This window comes from Cebus imitator, unplaced genomic scaffold (genome assembly GCF_001604975.1).
Source record: "Cebus imitator isolate Cc_AM_T3 unplaced genomic scaffold, Cebus_imitator-1.0 Scaffold313, whole genome shotgun sequence".
Taxonomy (NCBI): domain Eukaryota; kingdom Metazoa; phylum Chordata; class Mammalia; order Primates; family Cebidae; genus Cebus; species Cebus imitator.
The window spans coordinates 702349-721096 of record NW_016107628.1 but is presented as its reverse complement, the minus strand read 5'-3'; the positions used below and the strand labels follow the sequence as shown (position 1 = coordinate 721096).

The window sequence follows — 18748 nt, the reverse complement described above, 5'->3', positions numbered from 1 at the left end:
ACCCCTAACCCCCACACCACGGGAGGGAGGAATTCACATTCATTTGGGTGTCACTTATGTGTTCTTGTATTAACAAATATTTGTTGAGAACTTGCCATGTGCTAGGCACTGTGCAGGGGCCAAGGCGGCTGGATCACCTGAGGTCAGGAGTTTGAGACCAGCCTGACCAACATGGTGAAAGCTCATCTCTGCTAAAAATACAAAGAATTAGCTGGATGTGGTGGCAGGCACCTGTAGTCCCAGCTATTTGGGAAGCTGAGACAGAAGAATCACTTGAACCCGGGAGGCAGAGGTTGCAGTGAGCCAAGATCTCACCACTGCACTCCAGCCTGGGTGGCAGAACGAAACTCCATCTCAAAAAATGTAATAATAACTAAAAAAAGAAAATTACATCATACTCTCCAAGAACTCACAGCCTAGTGAGAAAGATGCCTATTTAGTAAGCAAATAATTGCAGTACAGTCTGATATTTGTAATTCTTAGAGGAAGAGAGGCAGAAAAGAAAGAGTAGTAGCTTCACAGTTCCTTGAAGGTGAGGGTGAGACTAACGAGAGCCTTCACCACAAAACTCCTCCTTGGAAGATCTCTAATTTTGAAATAGGATCCCTCCCCACCCTCATGAATGGCTATGAAGCAAGACATGCTATCCTGCTGAAATCCTTCCAGGCCAATCCTCCTTAATACACACACGCACGCACACACACACACACATGCACACACAAACACCCCCCCTTAATTTCTTCATTTGCTCCTCTACCCCCAAGTCAGTACCCACTCGTGATACTAAGATACTCATCTAGTTCAGAGAATAGCAGAAACTACCCATGCTTTTGCCCTTCAGGATGCTCTCTAAGTGCCCAGATCATTTCATTTTTTATCATCATCATCATCTGTTTGCATCATCTGGGCAAATCTGGTCTGAGTTAGAGTCTAGGGCAGTGTTAGGAAGAGTACAGATGGGACTTGAACAAAAAGAAATAAGCAGTGCTGGAGGAGAAACAACATGTTGAAACCTCCTGGCAGCACTGGGACATTTTCTCAAAGACTGGCAGAAATGCCAGATTGTGGGTGGCAAAATTGTTTTGACGGAGTGAAGTAGAAGAGCTAGGGGTGTATATTAACTAGTAGCTCTGTCTGCACAGGCTCAAATTCAGGACTGCTATGTGTTCTGATAGCAGTAAGTGGGACACGGCCCTGAAATATGAGACAATTCACTTAATACAAGGTGCCCAAGCACTAACTTGTACTTTTCCAGCACTGAGAGAATTTTAATCGTTTGACTCTGGATCCGATAGCCAGATCTTCTGTGGAGGAGCAGGGTGATCTCTGGGGAGTTTGGCCCTTCTTGGAGACGCTCATTACATTATCCATTCCAAGACGTCTGAACCATTGCATTTTATGATTCTTCACACTGCCCACCCCGCTCCTCACTCTATTTTCCCCATGGCCTTGCCCCTGGAAAACTTTAAATTATTTGGGCCCAACTGTATGCCCAACCAGGTAGGCACTGAATTGGAGATCACCAATGGATGAGAACCCAGAGAATGTTTAGAGGCAACAGGAATGCCCAATTTACCAGTCCACAGGCCATTTGGAACTTCTGTTCACAAGAGACTATTCAGCCCGACCTGGATGTCATTCACTCCCCTGTATCTTTGGCTGCTTTGGAACAAAAAGAAACCTCTGCAACTCTGAAGTTTGAAGAATTTGTATTTCAAGCCCAAGCAAAGCCCTGTTTAGTACTCAGTAGTAATAATAATAACATAACCACCATACTGCCTATATCTATATACCATTTTAGAATTCACACATTAGAAGTCCTTCTCATTTGATCCTCAAACTCTTGAAAAAAAAGGATGTAAACTCGTATAAAAGATTTTGAGGAATATTAGAGAACAGAGGAAGTGATGTAAAATTGGAAATGAGTGTACATAGTTTTAATTTTCAAAAAGAAAAATGAAGTACCTTTCACAAACCAGACAAACAAGTAAGATATTGATCCTAGGCAAGATTCTAGAATGGACTATTAAGATTACGAGTACCTGGGCAGGCTAGGGGTAAAGGAAGTTATCAATAGGACCCAATGTGGATTTACTAAGAACAAATCACATTGAAATAACCTAATTTTGGCTGAATGTGGTGGCTCATGCCTGTAATCCCAGAACTTTGGGAGGCTGAGGCAGGAGGATAGCTTGAGGTCAGAAGTTCAAAACCACCCTGAGAAACAGCAAGACCCCATCTCAGCAAAAATTTTTAAAAATTAGCTGGGTATGGTAGCATACACCTGTAGTCCCAGCTACTTGGAGGCTGAGTCAGGAGGATTGATTGAGCCCAGGAGTTGGAGGCTACAGTGAGTTATAATCATGCCACTGCACTGCAGCCTGGGCAACAGAGTGCTTCTAAATCACATCTTATTATTTCTAGACCCTGTCTTAGAAATAATAATCTAATTTTCTTCTATGATAAGGCTACTAAATTGACATATCAAAGAAGTGCAACAGCGAAAGTGTGCCTAAACTTCAGGAGATTTTCGACAAGATCTCTCATTATGATCTAGGGATCAGATAAAGAAAAAAATGAAGAGAATGCTAATCTAATTAGGTGACTTTAAAAATCAGTGGTACTGGTGAGTGGACCATGATAGCCTGGAATTCATTTTCTACTCATACACCAGAGAGCTTCACCTTTGGCCTTGCCCTATTCAATTTTCTTAACATGAATTTCATTCAAAACTGTAGAATTCTATGGCCATCAATTATGAGCCTGACAGAAAGCTGGGACAGATAGCAAACACAAGAGCTGGGGAAGAATTATGATCCAAAGGAATCAAATAAGTAGGCCAAGTCTGACCAGGTGCAGTGGCTCACGCCTGTAATCTCAACACTTTGGGAGGCTGAGGCAGGCGGATCATGAGGTCAGGAGTTTGAGACCAGCCTGGCCAATATGGTGAAACCCCATCTCTACTAAAAATTCAAAAATTAGCCAGGCATGGTGATACGCACCTGTAGTCCCAGCTACTCGGGAGGCTGAGGCAGAAGAATCGCTTAACCTGTGAGGCGGAGATTGCAGTGAGCTGAGAGCATGCCACTGCACTCCAGCTTGGGCAACAAAGGGACTCCATCTCAAAAAAAAAAAAAAAAAAAAAAAGTAGGCCAAGTCTAACAAAAATGTAAAAATGTTAGGTGCCCGATTATGTACTTGGGTCCAAAAATACCTGAGCAAGCTCTGGACGGAGATGTGATTTAGAAAGCAGTACAATATTAAAAAAAATTAAACTTATTAGCAGAAAATAATCCAATATGAGTTATTCATGTGTTTTGATTGCCAAAAAAGCAAACTAATCTTAAGCTACTTTCATTGAACTAAAGTCTCTAGAATAAAAACGTAGTTGATTGTACTCTGCTCTGTTCATCCCACACCTGCAGTATCCAGCATCAAGGAACACTCAGGATATGAGAGGATTCAGAACCGGACCATGTGAGAAATGGTCGAAGAAAACAGGGAAGTTCATTCAGGAGAAGAGACAATTGGAAGGATATAATGGATGTGTGCAAATATTTGGTCTGAAGGGCTGTCATGTGATCAAAGGCTTGGACTTGTCCTTTGAGCTCCAAAAGGAACAATCAGTGAGTTCATAGTACAGGGAGAAAAATTGCAAATTGATATTATAAAGAGCAATCTTCCTGTAACAATCAGGAAGGCACTTTGGAGGAGCACTTTGCAGAGATCCTATGGAGGAGATTAAAGCTTTAGATAGGAGACTGAAAGACTGTCCTGAAGCTTCTGTCTATACTCATGGTGGGTCAGGATGCCTGCCTTCTCTGCCCCACTTCTACCCCTGCACTTTCTGTGGTGACAGTCAGGGGTCCTTAACTGAAATCCTAGCTTTCTTCATGTTGATGGAAGATTCTATATATCTTGGAGAATGGAAGCTCTTAGGGCCCAAGAGAGGCCTTGCTTATCATTCCCAAAATATTAATCTATAATTCTTTATCACTTTAAAGTTTATAAAATATATAGTTTGATCCTCACACCATGAGGTAGGTAGGAAAGACACCATAGAAACAAAGGTTCAGAGAGCTTTGCCCCAAGTAGAATAGTGGTAAAGTTGGAACGAGAATCCAGGTCTTCCAGCTCCTGGGTCCAGAACTTTTTAATCGTAACAACTGCTTTTGTGTATCCCAGGTTCATTCTCATGAACCTCATGCTCTCAGGAGTTGCTACTGTGGTATCCTGCATGTAAGACCACACGTCGCAGGGCTAAGGCTCTGGACTCATGGGTGCTGGAGATTTCAGCCACTGCTAGCCTCTTTGTTGCCTCTGGCTGTTGTGATTGCCACCTCCAGCTGTTGTGCCTGAGGTTGCCAGCCTTTATATCTGCCACCTCCAGCTGTTATCTGCTGCTCCCAGCTGTCGTGCCACCTCCCACAGCCAGGCAGCTTTGTTCTCTGCGGTGGCCAGAGTCAGAAGCGGATAAACAATTAGCTACGCTCCACCCCCAAGCTGGCCAGGCCCCTAAAGAAGGAAGGGAGCCAAAGCTCTGGAAATCATTTGTTGCGTGCCCCAACACCCCCGGGGCACCCCCACAAAACACGCATACTCTTTCCTCTAGAGGGTGCTATTTCCCCAAAACAGTCCCAGCCAGCCAAATATCAGGGACAGAATTCTGAAGTCCAGCCTCTGAGTGGCCAAAGAGACAGAAACAGAGACATTCGCCTCTTTCTCCTCTAAGCACTGAACGAATGATTCTTTCCCTAAAACAAAAGCCAGTCATAGCTACAGTGATGACCAGCAGGTTCCCTCAGCACACACCACTCCCACCGACTGTTCTCCCTGGAAGCTCTTCCTGGAGCTGTTTTTCTTTGCCTGAACACTCATTTATTTTACCTGAGAGTCATTTATTTTCCAGGATAATGCGTAGATGTATCAGAGCCTTTCCTGAGTGAGGACACTGTTGTTCTTTTGACACTCAAGAACTTGATCTGTGGCTCCCCATAGCTTTTAGGTTAAACTGCGAGCCTCTCAGCTCAGCAGTCATAATTTGATCTCTGCCTACTTCTTGACTTTGCCCTTGACAATATTTCACAGACCCCCTGAACTCCAGCGAAGAGCCTCCCTACCTGATCCTTTCTGCCTTTGGACCTGATTCCACACCACCCTGCTCCGAGCCTACCTGACGATCTCCTCATCTTTCAGAACTCAAGTGTTAGTTACGCCCTCTGACGCCTTCCTTGACTCTCAGAAAAAACAATTCATCTTCTCTGTCATTCCCGTTCCCTCCCCAGAATGGCTTTACTTTACTATGCTTGCTCTTGTACATATTCTTTCTTTTGTTTTTTTGTTTGTTTGTTTTTGTTTTTTCCAGATGGGATCTCACTCTGTCACCCAGGCTGGAGTGCAGGAGTGCAGTGGTACAATCTCAGCTCACTGAAACCTCTGCCTCCCGGACTCAAGCAGTCCTCCCACCTCATCCTCCCGAGTAGCTGGAACTATAGGCATGTGCCAACATGGCCAGCTAATTTTTGTATTTTTTAGGAGAGATGGAGTTTTGCCATGTTTCCCAGGCTGGTCTTGAACTCTTGGACTCGAGTGATCCACCTGCCTTGGCCTCCCAAAGTGCTGGGATTACAGGCATGAGCCACCGTGCCTGGCCCTCTTGTACATATTCCTATTTTGAAGCATTATAGTGCTTTGAGATGGTTCACCATTGTTTACCATCTATGTGCTCTTAATTTAAGGCCACAGACTCTGCCTTTCATCTGTTTCCCCTGTGCCTAGTATCGTTTGTTAAAGAAGAGTAAGGGAATAACTGAAAGCCTGATCTGAACAGGCCAAAGCCCCAATGAGGGCTGCAGTCTTGATCTGCCTCACAGGAGACACCTAGTTCATGCAGACCTTCAGGCAGAGCCACTTCAGAGTACAAGGGGACCCAAGTTTATACAGGCTTTGCTAATGCTGCAGATGCTTACGACCCTGTTCTCAGAAGGTAGGAAAATAAAAGCCCAAGATATCAGTCCCTGCCCTCCTCTGGGTCAGCTGTTCATTTGCAGGGGGTTGGAGAGAGAATGAGCTTTGGTATTGCTACAGAGCATTGGAGTTGATTATGCTAAATTAGGTGACTAGAAAGGATGCTTCAACCCCCTCCCAGGGGCAGCAGGTGCAGGGGGAAGGGAAAAGCTGCACCCGCAGAGAAAGTGCTTTATCTGTTTTCCCCATTGCAGGAGAAAGTTGACTGAAAAGAGCTTCGGAATATGAATAATAAATGTATTCATTTCCAAATGTAAACAAATCCTTTCTTCTACTTGCTGCTCCACTTTGGTTCCTAAAATAGTTAAAGACACCATCATCCCACCCATTTGCCCACTCAAAGCCAAGATCATCTCAAACTCTCCTCTTTCCTCAACTCAACATTTATCTAATGCCACGTGCTGTGGATTTATTATTTGTGCCTCCTCCCCTCCATTCCATCGTCTTACTTCAGGTCCTAATGGCTTGTGGCTGAATCACTGCATCAGCCTCCTACTCATCTCGTGTCTCTGCTCTTTCTCTCCTCAAATCCATCCTACGTTGCTTCTGGGTTTCTCTTCCCTAATACACCTCTGATCAGCCAGTACTTTAGAAAGCACTTTTGGCCAGGCGCAGTGGCTCACACCTGTAATCCCAGCACTTTGGGAGGCCGAGGCAGGCGGATTACCTGAGGTCGGGAGTTCAAGACCAGCCTGACCAACATGGAGAAACTACAAATACAAAATTAACTGGGCATGGTGGCGCATGCCTGTAATCCCAGATACTCAGGAGGCTGAGGCGGGAGAATTGCTTGAACCTGGGAGGCAGAGGTTGCCCTGGAGCCGAGATCACACTATTGCACTCCAGTCTGGACAACAAGAGCAAAACTCTGTCTCAAAAAAAAAAATAAAAAAGGAAAAAGGAAAGCACTTTCACATTTTATTCTCATGGCATTCCTATGAGATATTAAGATTATAATACTTGTTTTATGAATGAGGAAACTGAGGCTCAGAGAGATGGTGTGATTCAGTAAACTGTGGAATTGGATTCATGCTCAGGTCCTGTCTCCCAAACGCATCCACTTTTCATTATACTATAATTGTCTTAGTTCCTTCTGTAGCTCCAGACATTTAATGTCTCCTCTTTATCCGTCAAAGACAAGCCAAACCCAGGCTGGCATATAAGACCTTCCACAGTCTGCTTCTGAACCTGCTTTCCAGCCTTACCTTTGACCACTTCTCTGCTATGGCACACTGCATACTGCAAGCAAACCAGCCACTCCCTGGCACTTCTCCCTTCCTGGCCTCCCCTTCCTCCTTGTCATTACCTATCCAAGTCTTATCTTTCAGAGTTCAATTCAAATAACCCCTCTTCCATGAAGCCTTCTCTGATTCCCAAAACCTTAAGTAATGCCTCCCTTTCCTGAGTTTCCATATGTGTGTATCTATATCCATCTATACTGTAATGGCACCTCTCTTAGTACATGGCATATCATTTGTATTCTACTACAAATAAGCTCATTGAAAGAAGGATCCAACATTATATACATGTTGCATATATATATATTTATATACATAGGTGTAGATATCCGTGTATATCTATATCCTTCTATACCTGTAATGGCACCTCTGTTGGTACCTGGCACATCATTTGTATTCTACTACAAATAAGGTCATTGAAAGAAGGATCCAACATTATATACACATATATATATATATACACACACACACACACACACGCACGCACACACACACGTTGGTTATCCTAAAGATTAGCACAATGTATGACATATAATAAGTCCTCAAGAAGTATTTTATGATTGAATTAATGAGTAGGAGGGGACTCCTAACCCACTCCAGCCATAGGGGCCAATCTAACTGACTCCATCATCACAGAGCCAAGGTGATGTGGAAGTTCTTATCCTAGGTAGAATGGGTGGACCTCTAGTCCAACACCTCTCACTCTGAGGCCTTCTCATTCCCACTTCTTGTATGTATCTTCTCTTTATTTTTTAATGATGTTTTCTTTCCTCGTATACATGGAAACCCCAGATAACTAATTATCAACACTAGTAGGTATGCAAAAAACCAGATGTTTTCATCTGTATTAATGTTGCCCACCACATTTAGTTTGAGCTGTGTTTTTGTTCATTTATACAATAAACTTTGTTGTTATATTGTTTGTTGTTGCTGTTGTTGTTGAAACTGGATCTCACTCTGTCACCCAGGCTGGAGTGCAGTGGCGTGATCACAGCTCACTGCTGCGTCGACCTCCTGAGCTCAAGTGATTCTCCTACCTCATCCTCCTGAGTAGCTGGGACTACAGGTGCCCAGCTAATTTTGTGTGTGTGTGTGTGTGTGTGTGTGTGTGTGTGTGTGTGTGTGTATAGAGATGGGATCCCACTATGTTGCCCAACTTCTGGGCTCAAGCCATCCTCCTACCTCGGCCTCCCTAAGTGCTGAGATTACAAGCATGAGTCATCATGCCCAGCCTCAGTAAACATTCTTTTTTCTATGGGTACCAAATTCTAAACAAAGCACTGGAATTACGGAGATGGATCAGATGTAGATTCTTTCCGTGAAGACCTTACAATCTAATAAAGGAGACAGCCATAAAACAGACAGGAAGTGATAAATGCTAGAGAAAATAAGTGCAAGAAGAGTTTGTGAAGGGAAAAGTGACATCTAGGGTAAGGGATCAGGGTTGGGAAAGATGAGGAAATCCAGGGCCAGCCAGGAAATAAGGAGCCATTCACTTAGGTTGACGCACTGGGAGCACATGAAAGATCTTTTTTTTTTCTTTTTTTTTTTTGGTTGTTCTCTAATCAAATTGACACTCAACACATGAAAGATCTTAATAGGATACATTGGAAAAACAGTGATGTGCTCTGACCCCTCAACCCCCTCCTGCTTTGTGGCCAGCTTCCTGTGTGTTCCTTCATGGCCAGCTGCAGGGCCAGGGTCAGGCCCTAAAGCTCCTGCAAGGGTCAGGTGCAGAGCCTTGGTCTCCTCCATGGTGCTCTAGGCTGCTGGTCTTTCTTTCTTTCTTTCTTTCTTTCTTTCTTTCTTTTCTTTCTTTTCTTTCTTTTTCTTCCTTTCTTCTTCCTTTCCTTTCTTTCCTTCCTTCCTTCTTTTCTTTCTTTCTTTTCTTTCCTTTCTTCTTTCTTTCTTTTTTCTTTTTATTTATTTATTTATTTTGAGACAGTTCTCACTCTGTTGCCCAGGCTGGAGTGCAGTGGTGCGATCTCAGCTCACTGCAACCTCCGCCTCCCGGGTTCAAGCAATTCTGCCTCAGCTTCCTGAATAGCTGGGACTACAGGCATACACCATTACATCCAGCTAATTTTTGTATTTTTAGTAGAGAGAGAGTTTCACCATTTTGGTCAGGATGGTCTGTCTCTTGACCTCGTGATCCAGCTGCCACAGCCTCTCAAAGTGCTGGGATTACAGGAGTGAGCCATCGTGCCTGGCCTAGCCTGCTGGTTATTCTTTCTTAGAGCCACTAGATGATTTCTGTTTTTTGACTGTGGAGTATTTCCTCTTATAAATGTTTGGTTCAGGAAAATGGAAGGAGAGACAGAGGGGAACTATCATATGCTGAGTGCCTACTCTAGACCAGCACATCCTATTTCATCTTTGCAACTCTGTAAAACAAATCTTATCATCTTTGTAATTACCGCTGAGGTTCAGAGAGCCAAGTTGACACAACTTATCAGGAGCAGAGCTGAAATTTATGCCCCTTTCTGGCTGGATTCCAAAGTCCTTTCCACCATAACTTCAAATTAATACTATAGTTTATTTGCCTTCCCTGAGAAAACTCAACACTCAACAAGCAGAGATGACACCTTGAGCATAGTGGAGGTTAGCAGGAGCCAGAAGAGTGTGAAAAATTCACCAGCAGTGATGCCCAGGATGTATCCAAGGGTTGGAGGCACTGCTCTTCCTTCATGGCTGCTTGATCCTGGTGTTTCTCTCCTAGTTTTGCATGACTTGTCTTTACTCGCCCCACGTCCTTCGTATGGAGTGTCCTCCCAACCGTCTTCTCATCTCTATTACTTGTCATTCTCTGCTTGTCCTCTCTTGTACTTCACCCTGGCTGTCACTGAAATGTCTCCTCGACCCCTGTCCTCCTTTTCACCTCTCTTTTTGCCTTTGTGTGGCCTACACATCTCTCTGACTGTCCCTTCTTCTCTTTATGGTTTCTCCTGCTTCTTGTAGCTCATCCTGGGAATAGTATGCTATCCATCTAATCATAACTCTCACCTTCAAGTTCTTTACCACACTTTGTCCTTCTATTCTCCTTCTGTATCTCACAGCCTATGTGTACATATTAATAGAAACATTCTAAGCCCTAAAGCCTCCTATTCTCTTCTCCCTGCTTCTTCCCTGTAGAAAAGAGCCTTTTGATTTAAGGATCTAGAAATGAGATCAGAAAGCAAGGCAGATTCCAGGAAGATAGGAACAGTGCCCACTATAGCTATTAACTAATCCAGTTACCTTCGGTTTGAAGGGCTTTCTGAACCAATCACTGATGGGTAAAGAAAAATGAATAGGCGGATAGGGACTGAGCTTGATCTCTGTCCTACTCTCTGTCCGCCATGCTCAAGAACCCCAGATCCAGCTCTGTTCTTCCAACCTTGAGGGCTTAGATAATCCTGAGTACTTTCCTTCCTTCCCTCCCTCTCCTATTCTTCTTCTTCCTCTTGCACATTGGGAGAACCCTGTATGCAGTAAAGGGGTTTCAAGCACCATGTCTCAGCACCTGAGATTAGGCTGGTCTCCACACCCATATTTATCTTAGACAGTTGAGCTAGGTATCTGCCCATGCCCAGCATTCTGGAGATAGAGTGAGAGAATAATGCTCAAGGATGTGTAAAAGCCGCTCGGAACTGAGAGACAGCACTGCCTGGTAGAACATAGGCTGGACTGGGAAGGAAGAGACTTGGGTGCCCATCTGCACTCTGCCATTGACTAACTGTGACCTCGGGCAAGCCTCGAAGCCTCTTGGTCTGTAGTTCCTTCATTGTCGAATAGGGGTTGGTATCAGTTCCACACTTCTCAAACTAGGGCATGCATGAATGCACCAGGAGGCACTCAAAGCCACGGGACTAAATTTAGTATATTTCCTGAAATTATCAATTTTGCTCAGATTTTGAGGGAAAATGTTATTTTAATATTATGCCAACAATGTACAATGAAGTAGAACAAAAATGTTGAATGACTTAAGACAAAAACAGATTTCAAAAATGTCTAGTGTGTGGCCACTTATGGCTCAGCCCTGTATCATCCAGGGCACAAATTCCCTCTCCTCTGCCTTTCGAGACACCTTGCAGGGTCAGTCTGGGAGGTGCTCTGTTAGAAGATAATTAAGGTCACTTCCTGCTGTAAATCTCTATGTCCAGCCCCCATTGCCCACATGGCAGTCTGTTCCCACTCCTCCCCCTGGCTTTGGTAGAGAGAGAAAACAGCTCCTCAGCCTCCTCTCACCAACCATATCATCTCTTGTTTGGATACCGGTTCCAACTTGAATAGCGACCTTAGAGTCCGCCAGAAGGAGATCAGTTGCATTGGGATGAAAAAGAAGCACTTCTGGGCTTCCAAGTGTTCTCAATAAGGGTGGAGGAAGAGAAGAGGAAGGAGAGGGGTAGGAGAGGAAGGGCAGGAAGAAAAGCACTACAGGGTTATGTAAGCCCTCAAGGTTGTAAGAAGAATGGAGCTGAATTTGGGGTTCTTTTCAAACTTGATGTCTTTATTCATTCATCTCCCTCCTGTCTTGCCCCAAGGAAAATAAACAAATAGAAATGGAGCCAGATGCACACAAATCTTGAGGTAGGGAAAAAGAGGGCAGCATGTGTGTGTCCAGGGGCCTGATTCTCCAGCTGAATCACTGTTGCCTCTGTCTCCAACTCCCTGGCCTCCTTCCCCCTTTCCCTCCCGTCCTCTGGCCCCAGCCTGACACCGAGGCCCTGGCCCACGGAAGAATAGGCTTTTCTTCCCTTGTGTCAACGTTTGGAAAGTTCTCATAGTCTGATCAAAAGAAAGGATAAAAGCCTTCAAAGCATTTCCTGGGAGTCCGTAACCTCTGTATGGCCCTTCTGACCTGCCTGTGTGTTTTCCAGTCAAGAGAGGGAGGGACAAAAGATGGCGCCACATCAGATGTTCTGTGTTCAGACACCACCCCTGCCTGTCAATGTGGGCTGACTAGGACCATTGCCCCTTCCTCCACCTCAGTCCCCAATCATGCCTTCTGTCCCCTGTGAGAAGGGAGCAATGTTCTGTAGAGAACTGCCCAGAGGGTGGCATCTCAGGGACCCCCTGTTTCCCCGGATGGAGAGGGAGGAGGACTTCCTGGTTCCTGTGGCAAGCGGGTGCTGCCTCTTTGATGCACCTGCCCTGTCAACCTTCCACACCTCCCCTATTCACGCCCTCCTGGGTCATCACCCCATCCCAGTATCTGCTGTTAATCATTGTCTGGGCCAGCAAGGCTCAACAGGAGCTGGTCCTTTGTGAGGAGCTTGGCACTAGGCAGAGTTCAACTGAGGACAGAGGCTGTACCACTGTCTCCTCAGCCCCAGCTCCAGCAGTCCCGGTAATCTTCCAGCCTGGCCCCATCTGAGTCCTCATCTCAGAAGAACAACTACTGGGAGGCGTTAACCCATCCCTCCTCATCTTGACTGAAGAGCCAGAAGAATTAGTATCCGTGCTAAGAGTCAGCTGGAAGCCATGGCATCTATAGAAATAACTCCTGTTGCTATTGTTATTCTACTGTTATCCTATTGTTACCGCTAAGACAAGAGATGCTGAAAAGGCTCCCAAGGACACTGGGGAAATCTCAAGAGGATCTGGGCTAGATAAGGGAGAGTCAGGGTGATAAACAAGAAGTCTGTTCAGGACCCTCCTTGCTGTGTCAGCTCTGCCTGGATCTCCAATCAGTCATCACCTGGCTTAGGCCCCGAGATTCCCCATGGGAAGAATCTATACCCAACTTATCTCCAAAGATACTGGTTGAGGGGATCAACCTAGTTTAGGTATCAGAAGTATTTTTTCACGCAGAGCCCCTCACGAAAGTGCACCCCCACCCCTAGTCTCTGCAGAGTTTCCCCGAAGAGGGGGCTGGCCAGGTTGCAGATGGGAAGTGTGGAAGTGGTAGAGGTGAAAGGGAACTCCTGCAAACTTCAAGCTTCACCAGTGATGATGTACCACTCTCCTCCATCCCATGTGGAAGACTGGCCTCCCCACCATCTGGGTGTGGGGCTCCCCAGTCCCTTGGGGCCACCCTTGCCTGTGCAGTTGCCTGTCTCATAACCTCATGGCCCCTACCCCCACTCCGGCTTACTCCTTTTACTATTTGGTTGAATTCTATGAAACTGTCCATTTAAAAAATGGGTTACCTATGGCAATATCAAAGGGTTCAATCTAACAATACCTAATAACAATAAAAATAATAGTAACAACCACCGTTGTGATACGGGGTTTTGAAGTCTACAGAATAGTTGTACAAATTCAGAATAACTCCATCTTGCTCCACACAACCATCCTGGGTGGTGGGGCAGGGGGCAGTTAAAGCAACAGGAAGCAGGAAGCTCTCTCCAGTGTCACAGCTGACCTTCCCATCATTAACCCTGAGGGCATTTTCTCAGCCCTGGACCCCAGCAGTCTCTGCCGCACTTGAGACTGATGACTGACCTGTCTGTTCTTAACACTCTTTTTCGGCTTTTATTGAGGGGTGGTGGGAATCCACTGATTTTATCTACCTTGATTAGCCACCACTAGCTCTGCCATTTCTAGGCTTTGTGATTTGGGGCAAATCACTTAAACATCTGAGTTTCTATTTCCCTTATCTGCAAAAAGGGCCTAATAATACCGAGGTGACCGGAGTTCCACACGGCCATATGTGTCAGAACGCTGCATGGGTTATGAAGCGCTACACGTGTGCACAGTTCTCACTGTTACTCTCCAACATCATGTTCTCCAGGTTCCCTCTCCAGCTCTCTGTTTATTTTGATCATCTCTCTTGCTGTAATCTCTCCTCTGCACCTTAAATGTTGGCGTTTCTCAGGAATCCATCCACCCTTGGCGCTCATCCCTGACCACCATACTCCATCTTCCTCAACTGTTTACCCTGCTCCATGGATTCCACGTCACCTCTGCCCTGTGTGTCCAAGTACTTACACCCCCCCCCCACCATCTGGAGCATTCCAATTTTAACATGTTCAGACTCAGTGTCCTCCCTCCTCAAGAGAGTCTCTTTTGTGTTTTCCTTTTTGTTCACAGAATTACCCTCCACTAGGTGTCCAAGCCTTAGAATTACCCCTCCTTTCTCTCTTGCCCCTCATCCGATTGATAACTAGGTCCATCAATTCCGCCTTCACAACTCCTCTTCATGTCCATGGAGGCTGCCCTCAATGATTCACCCGAGGCGTTGCAATGGTCTCCTGGTCCTCCTGTACCCAGCCTCATTGTGCTCACCTCCATCCGCTGCCTCAGTGCACACATTCTGACCCTATCACTTGACTTTAAATTCTTCAATGAGTTCCCTCAGCTCTTGTGATGAAATCCAAACTTCTTGGCAAAATCCTTCAATGTCTGACTCCACCTTACTGTTCACCGCCTTCCCTGGAATGCTTTCCCTCTGCAACCCGTATTTCAGCCACATGGAATAAAGCCTGTGCTCCGCTTGTCTGTCTCCATATCTTTGCTCGGGGAGCTCCGCTCTACCTAGACCATCCTCTCCCTGCTCCCAGACTCCCCTTCGGACCACTCTCTCCCCTTTCAAATCCTCTTCCTCCTTCAAGGCCCTGCCCCAATGCCCTCTCCACTGTGGAGCCTTCCCAGTGATCCCAGGTAGAAATAGTTACTCTCCCTCTATGTTCCCGGGACATTTGCCTCCTCATCCTTTGTTCTTCTCTAGAGATTGTGAGCTCTTCAAAGGCACAGACTGTATCTTGGTCACCTTTGTAAACTGGTACCTTTCAATTTAACCGAATTGGTTAGTATAGAGGAAGGAATTAGAATCTCTGGGTGATTCTAGGCTAGAAATGTCCACTATATAGCATCATTCATCACCCCACCACGCCTTATCACATAACACTGATTTATTACGGTGCTTTTTTTCCGACTGAGCCTCAAAATCATCCTCAATATGGTGATGCAGAGAGCCGTTTTCAATCAAATGGAGTTAGCACAACAAATGAAACCTATTTTTTATCCTGGCATGTCTGAGTCACAAAGGTCCCTATGTATTCTTCTTTCCCGCTATTTGCCATCCTGTCTGTGTCACTCACTAGCTATGGGAACTTCAGTCAGTCTCTTAATCTCTCTAGGGCTCAGCTTCCTCATCTAAGGAGGCAATAAAACCTTCCCTTATGTGGTCAGGATTACATGATTTAAAGTATATGAAATCTGTAAGGCCCTTATGCAAATAAAGATATTATGATTATCCTACTTTGCAGATGAATGAAAAATATTACTGAATTAGAGAAACTAAGGCTCAGAGACATAAAGTCACTTGCTGACATTTATTTAATGCCAAAGCCAGAACCCGTGTCTCCAAATCCTGTGGGCTTTTCACTCACGTTGCGTCTCCACACCCCAGGGGCCTTGATGATGCTCAAGTTACACCATCCCTTATATCTCCTTCCTCCAGTGATTTGTGGGGTAGGATTTACTCTAGTCCCAGAATTGAAGGGGACTTTTAACCCAATATTCTTCATCCCATCTCCCTAGAAATCCTCCAAAACCCCGTCATCCTGGCAAGAGGTGGGCAGGTGTGTGCTGAGGAGTGCCAAGTAGAACCACATTCCTTAATTACTGTCCTTCAGCCCCTCGCCCTCTCGTCTGCCCCCAGCCTCAGGGACATCAGGCAGCTGGCAGCCTTCTTAAGGCCCAGGATTGCCAGAGCCCCAGAGATAAGGTTTTTGGGGTGAAGGCCACTGAGCTGTCACCTGATCTACCAGCAGAATTTGAGAAACTAGGGAGAGGAGGATGGGACCCATTCCTTGGGATCCGAGGGCCAAGACAGGATTCTCCACCTCAGAGAAGAGAGGGAGGCTGACCAGACTCCAGCCGAAGGGCCCTTCTCCATACACTTTCCTATCTTTGAACTTGAAGTGGTGTTGGCTAGAAATGAGCGAAGGCTTGGGCCTAGTTGGTGGAGGGCCCAAAAGGTAGTGACGGGGTGGGGGAGGCAGAAGAGCCACTCCCCATTGTGAGAACATCCCCAAGGCCCGCTCCTGTAGGGGTTATTTCATCAGCTCTGCTCCTTCCAGGAAGGACCATCCCCACCTTCCCAAACAGAAAAACTTTTCCAGGCTGCTTCTTAATTTGTATTTTGTTCATCTTTGTGTCTTTCTCAGTGCCTGGTATTTATTGATTTAAAAGAGCCTGTAGGATTGCTATTCTACATCACTCTCCTCCCTCAGGCCCCCTTTCCGTGTGCCACCTGCTCATCCTTCAGAAGTCCTTCCTCGGAACTTCCCATTGAAGTTTCAACGTTTGGACACTTGGGGGCACTGACTGAGGCAGTCCTCTCTAGTTTCCCTAGCTCTTCTCTGCAGGCTGTGCTCAGCCCCACCCCGTCAACATTCTCCCCACTCCACATTGAGAGGAGCTTGATGGGGAAACTGAGTCCCACAGTGGGAGTGGTTAGTAGGAGTGCCTCAATGAAAGAAATTCAGAGTTTTCTGTGGAAGGCACATCCCTCTCTTATGGTGGGAAAGCAGAGAGGCAGAAAACTTCAGGCCTAAGCCAAAACTTGAAAAGAGGCAGACAACTCTGAACTTAAAGCTTCTCCCTGCACTGGCCAGGCCCTCCTGGGGGAGCCCAATGCTTTCTCGTGTTCATGTAACCAAGGACAAGAGGAATGAGTCTTGGGAGAAAGGATGAAGGAAAAGTAGGAAAAAGAGGAGAGGAAGTGGACGGACCCTATCTCTGAAGCCCCTAGAATGACAGGTGGAACGGAGTCCTTCATGACCTGGTCTCTGCTGAGCACCCTAGCGTCAGCATTCTCTATCTGTACCCACCCACTTCATGCACACACCTTGTCCCCAGCCACACGAAACCTCTCAGTCCTTCAACAGACCAAACTTTTCTTAGCAAATAATGGGGCCTCTTCCATGGAACACTCTTCCTCTCCTACTTTGTTTAATTTGTACTCCTCCTTCAGGCCTCAGCTTAGATATCACTTTCTCTGGAAAACCTTTCTGGATGCCCCCACCCGCAATGTGGGCTGTCGTCCCCCTGTGTTCCCACGGTACCATGAACTTCCTACCTTAGCCTTTAAGGTGTGCCAGGCATTGTGCTGGGTGCTCCATGCCACGCTTCATCCTCATCTCCCTGGGAGGGCAGCAGCATTGCCCTCAGATGAATGGGTGGAAACTAGACTCAGAGGGGTTCGCTAACTTGCCCAGAAGGACGGCTAAGGGGTGCACACGAGTCAAACCCAGGCCTGCTTAAACCTGCTTGAGGTCTGGGCTTCTCAGCTTGATACTGGACTGTGCCACAGAGTATTCATGCGGGGAAGCCCGCCATGGTCATCACATTTAATCCCCATATTCCACTAAAGAGGAAGCCCAGACCTAGGAGAGATGGGTAACTTTCCCAGGATCACGCTGCTGGCTGGTAGCTCATGTTATTTTACATCAGAATCAGAGCAATAACCCTGGTCTTCTTCTTCATCTCAACTTCTCTCTTCCTAGAAGATTCTTTCCCTGACCCTGGGGTCCCAAAGTGCCAGTTTCTGTGGAGCTAACCTTGGAGCATTATCCACAGAAGCTCTTCCCCAGCCAGCCCCGGCCACAGCCCACTCTCTTCAACCTGGCCCTCCCTCCCACCCAGTAGGTCTCAGGGTCTCCCTCACCCCGGCAGCAGCTGGCCCAACAAGAGTTGCAATAAGCAGCAAATAGTGAGGTTCACAAGGAGGAGAAATTCAGCGATGCTCTTACTGGGGTCTGTGGAAGTGATCAAGGGATTCCTCTGAGACCACTAAAAACCCCGTAGGGGCGCTAAGAGTCATTGGAACTATCTTCCAGGCCACTCAAGCTCTGCTCAGTAGGTGAAAGGGGGACTTTTCCTTCTCATTAGGGCAATGAGTTCTCCACCTCTTTCTGCCCCTCCCCTTTGCCTCGTAATACCTTATGCCCAGGGGATTCTTCTAGTGAAGTCAAAGTTTACCTGTTGCTATCTGAGCAATTTCTTCTTATTTGTAACCTTGATGGAGCTGGAGAACCAGAGGTACTCTGTACCTGTCATTAATATTCAGAAAATTGAGCCTCTCTCCCTGACAGGTATCCTCTCAGCTCCCTTCCCTTCTCAGGGTTCCTGTTCCCTGCATGGAGAGCAGCCTCTAACCTTCACTCAGAGAAGTCTAGGGAGCTCACCATGACTCTGGGAGGCAACCTCTCTGCCCCCTTTCAACTTTTTACTTATTCCCTATCCACATTCCTCCCTTAAGAAGGAGGATGGGGACCGGGTGTGGTGGCCCACACGTGTAATCCCAGCACTTGGGAGGCCAAGGTGGGTGGATCACCAGAGGTCGGGTTTGAGACCAGCATGGCCAACATGGAGAAACCCCGTCTCTACTAAAAATACAAAAAAATTAGCCGAGCATGGTGGCGCATGCCTGTAATCCCAGCTACTCGGGAGGCTGAGGCCGGAGAATCACTCGAACCCAGGAGGTGGAGGTTTCAATGAGCTAAGGTTGCTCCACTGCACTCCAGCCTGGGCAACAAGAGCAAAACTCCATC

The 18748-nt window shown here is 46.3% G+C and overlaps 1 protein-coding gene across 2 annotated transcripts in view; it reads right to left on the bottom strand.

The window, feature by feature from the left end:
• KCNJ10 (potassium inwardly rectifying channel subfamily J member 10) overlaps positions 1-18748 on the bottom strand; it is a 34106-nt gene that overhangs the window by 5083 nt on the left and 10275 nt on the right. The gene's annotated exons all lie outside the window — the stretch shown is intronic.